The 4,846-nt window shown below is 34.3% G+C and overlaps 1 long non-coding RNA gene across 1 annotated transcript; it reads right to left on the bottom strand.

Moving 5' to 3' along the window:
* Window positions 1-1,564: 1,564 nt before the first annotated feature.
* Window positions 1,565-3,923, bottom strand: LOC133520523 (uncharacterized). The gene is made up of 2 exons (XR_009799770.1): window positions 2,288-3,923; window positions 1,565-2,197 (listed from the first exon to the last, which is right to left on the bottom strand). It is a non-coding gene; the product is annotated as an uncharacterized LOC133520523 (long non-coding RNA).
* Window positions 3,924-4,846: the final 923 nt, after the last annotated feature.

Here is a 4,846-nt window from a genome sequence, read left to right as displayed (position 1 = left end):
TTCATATATTCATTTCCATGAATACAATAGTCTAAGCTAATGATGGAAAATCTTTTTTTTTATCTTAGCATTACAATTAGTGAACGTTCTGCTAGTGAACATGTTAATTAACTAGAATTAGCTAGAAAAAGTGCACATGACCGGATAACTTTTCACTCAAATTCATATACACCGTGTATTTATTGAATAACTCCGGGGTGTGGGTAAGTACGTTTAAGGAAACTAAATGGCATAGTTAATTTTCAAAATCATTTTTTTATAATTGTTTATTATTTTTTATTTTTATAAAAAGTAATTAAATGTTGTATATAACGTTGTAACACGGGAATCAAATTTAATTCAAGCAAACAATTGACAAGTATGACATATCAATGTCATTTCGAACATCAATCGTCCGAGATAGTATTTACGTTTAATAGCAAATGTATACACTCTTACTAATCACTAATCAATATATAAACAGGCCCTAAGGCAAGTGTATACGCTCGTGAGGGCCTTATAAGATAAAAATAAATTATTGATTATCTCCGAAATGGAGTTAATTAGAGTATCGGTGTCTTTGAGAAAGTTACTTAATTTCAGCTCAAGAATGCACCCTTGAAATTAATGGAAATGAAAAAAAAAACACGGTGCATATGTATTGCATTTCAATTTTGATTAGTAATATAATAATTATGGCGTTCAAAATGTTCTCGATGAACGCCGCGGCGCCGTAATTTTGCATAGGTACTAAAATGTATAGGCCGCGCGACAGCCAAAGGCTTAATTCAATATTTCGTACAACCTCTTAACGTTTTATCGAGCTGAGTGTGGTTCCCTGCGACATTTCTGCGACAAATCAATAAATACAGGATGGCCCAAAACGTTGACAAAAATATTACTGCTGCATATTGTTGATTATTTTCACGTTTGTATATCAAAACTAAAGTAGAATATTTTGAAGAGAATTCGTTTTTATTTAGTTAAATGATTTTAAGGTAGTTTGAATTTTAAGGTGTCATTAAGTACAAGACGTTTAAGTAAGGAAAAATAATCTTTATCAACATATTTTTGGGCCTTTCTGTACTTATGCCAATGGAATCGATCTCATTTTCAGTTGAAACTACAGAAAAACGCGACCGCATTATGTATCAGCTCATTAAGTAATATATAGATATTTTACAGAAGGTGACAATGGGCAATAAAAACATAATATAGAAAATGTAATTTGTAACAAAGACTTATTTCATATTATTTTAGTCCTTGGAATGCACATTGGAGAATAAGGCCCTCAGCGAACGGCGCATCATTGCCGCAATACGCCCTTATTTATCCGACAATGTTATGATATCCCGGTCCCGTGGCTGTGATAATTTTCCGTGACCTACAAGCCTAGTTTGATACTCCGTGTGACGAACACCCTTATTTTTGGTCAAGTATGTAATATACGAGAAAATCTGATAGTCCAGACCAACTTGATTTTCTCTTAGTAACGTTCGAAAAAATTGAATAAATAATATATATACATTTATCCAAAAAAGCGGCCAAGTGCGAGTCGGACTCGCCCATGAAGGATTCCGTACCATTTATGACGTATTAAAAAAAAACTACTTACTAGATCTCGTTCAAACCAATTTTCGTTGAAAGTTTGCATGGTAATGTACATCATATATTTTTTTAGGTTTATCATTCTCTTATTTTAGAAGTTACAGGGGGGGGGGGGGGACACATTTTACCACTTTGGAAGTGTCTCTCGCGCAAACTATTCAGTTTAGAAAAAAAATATATTAGAAACCTCAATATCATTTTTGAAGATCTATCCATAGACACCCCACACGTATGGGTTTGATGAATTTTTTTTTGAGATTCAGTTCTAAGTATGATTCAGTTCTAAAATTATTATTTTTTCTATTTTTGTGAAAAAATCTTAATGCGGTTCATAGAATACATCTACTTACCAAGTTTGAACAGTATACTTCTTATAGTTTAGGAAAAAAGTCCCTATATTAGGTTAAGATTCCGCATAATAAGTGACATAAACGGACAGACAGACATGATGAATCTGTAAGGGTTCCGTTTTTAGCCATTTGGCTACGGAACTCTAAAAAGAAATAAATAAATAATATATTTACATTTAGCCAGATATGCAGAAATATTCGTTTGATCTACGATAACTAGGTATGGCAGATAAAGGAAATAAATTGTGTTGAACAAATACCTTGGCAAAGATTGTGAGATTTACTACTGGTATGAATTTGGTTCGATTCGAGCGAAATGATATTTTGCTGTGCCTCGTCTCTCGAAAAACTGTCTTTACCATATATATAATATTCCTAAAGAGGGAGTATAAGCCAGCTGGATCACTGTAGCTTCACACACACATATCCACATTTTTATGTACGATTATCAAAGCGGAACCAGGTGCTGTGGCCATGTCGATAAAGACATATTGATAAACTATCGTTATTTTTTACAATTTTAATTTTACTGGCGGCTTCCTCGCACAACGTATCAGTATTGCGATACAACGAGGAAATGCCGCCAGCATCCTTGGTACAATGCCTCAAGGGCCTATTTTAGATATAAGCTAGTTATAGTAATCATCTGTATATATCCATTATGTATATTGTTATTGTCAATAAATCAATCGTTTATTTTACTTAAAAGGATTTAAACTACCTAAAATGACTAGATAATCATTATAACACAACTTTATAAATTTTATAATATATTACTGTTTGTGTGTGTGTGTTAACTAGTATGTTTTTGTGAGTTCGATATTACAATAATCAACGACGGAAGTACCTATATATAAGTTACATTAACACCAACTAATATATTTACCCGTATTGACCTTAACTCGATAATTAAATAAAGGAAATACTGCTATCCGACCCCTGAACCGTCTAAAATCGCCATTCAAGGGTTACATTTTTTGCCTTATTACAAGTTGATCTCAGCAAAAGTTTGACCCGTAACTTAAACTGTAGCTACTAAATGAATCTGTTTTTTTCTAACCATACAAGCTGTACAACTTTTATACGATACCTAGTCGTAAAAGTTTTATTTGTTCATAACATGTGACGTCTTCTAAATAAATGTGTAATGTATTTTGAACCATCGAATCAGATTATATCTGAAAAAGTTTGTTCAGTAACTTGTGTCACAAGAATTTATCTCATGTCTAAATGGTAGGACGTACACATTGTATATAGGTACCTATAGATTGTGCAAGCTGCATTTTCGATTTCAAAGTTCTTAAGGCCGCGTTTCAACCAGAGATGAACGAGGATGCGTAGCGAGGGATGTGTTTCGTAAGAACCAATGGAACTCACTACAAGCTGAGCGAGGAAAACAAATGAAGTGATTCCATTGGTTTCTAAAAAAACACATCCCTTGCTACGCATCATCGCAAAACTCTGGCGGAATCTTAACCTAATAGTTAATTAAATAAATAATTTATTTCATAAAACAAGAGAACACATTTATTCATTAAATTCGTATTGGGTAAAATAGGAGCATTTAATTAATTACAAAAAAAAAACTTAAAACTGAACTCTATAATACTCATTATCTTAAAGTTTAAGCTAACTATGTCCTATGAAGTTACAATCAAGAAAAGCGCTCCGCCGGTCGGAAAGGCCATAAATTTATAAATGGACATTCTCTTACAAAGTAGTGGGCTCGGAAAATAAGTAAAGTGACAGTGTTCCAGGCAAAGTTGAGAACTTTTACCAGCTGGCTATCTCGTGTCTTATCTACTCGGGACGCGTCCGTGCTCAGGCACGTATCGCTTTATCCCCATTTAACGGAAATAGGTCATATAATGAGGTATGTATAATAATAGAAAATGTAGGTTAAAAACTTAAGAAATACCCTTGGTCTATGTAGTTGTGTACAGAAGTGATAATTAATCGAAGTAAAATTAATTGAAATAGGTATTACCCGCGCTATTAGACAAGCTAAGGGGTTTAAATAACTGTGCCAAATTTCATGTGTGTAGGTTAAATAGGTTTCAAGTTGTGAAGGGGTCAAAAGTAGCTCGAAATGGTTCGTGTAATATTACACACGGTTGCGGCGCCAGTTCCTTTTTCATTGAACTTGGCTGGACACGCTACCGCGTGTCTGGATTGATGGCTGGACATGCTACCGCGTGTCTGGATTGATATCTCTAAGAAATCATGCATGTATATGTAGCAAATTTTTGTACCTACCGGAGACCTCTGATGGGCATCAATGTTTGGTTTACTTGTTAGCAGTAGCAACTAGGTCAAGCAAATACGTTCACTTGTTCAGTGTTCAACGTCCGTGGCATTTCGACGATATATACAATAAATAAATAAATATTTGGGGACAAACTGACACAAACCGACCTAGCCCCAAACTAAAAAAAGCTTGTGCTATGGGTACTAGGCATATAGATAAATACATACCTATATATGTGCATAGAAAACACCCATGACTGAGGAACAAATATCTGTGTTCATCACAGGATATTTATTTCTCTTACCGGGATTCGAACCGGGATCATCGGCTTCATAGGCAGAGTTACTACCCACTAGGCCAGACCGGTCGTAAATTAGTACCTATTTACGTTTAAGGCGGAATTATAAATCCGTTATAAGGGACACAATAGACAGGGATATGAGACATAATTCTATGTAAGTTAAAAGATATTGTTATTTTTAAGTAATAAATTGTCGTCTAACCTTTATTTAATTCGTATGATAAAATTATACTTGTTTCACATTATTATGAAGCAATATTCACCCATCGCCCCTTAAGGCAGGTCACCTGTTTTATTCAGCATTCCTTACCTATATGTGCCTACACTCGAGTTGACGCCACCATTTCCTTTCTGGTCTGT

The sequence above is a fragment of the Cydia pomonella genome, chromosome 8 (genome assembly GCF_033807575.1).
Source record: "Cydia pomonella isolate Wapato2018A chromosome 8, ilCydPomo1, whole genome shotgun sequence".
Taxonomy (NCBI): Eukaryota; Metazoa; Arthropoda; class Insecta; order Lepidoptera; family Tortricidae; genus Cydia; species Cydia pomonella.
This window is presented reverse-complemented; position numbering and strand designations above follow the sequence as displayed.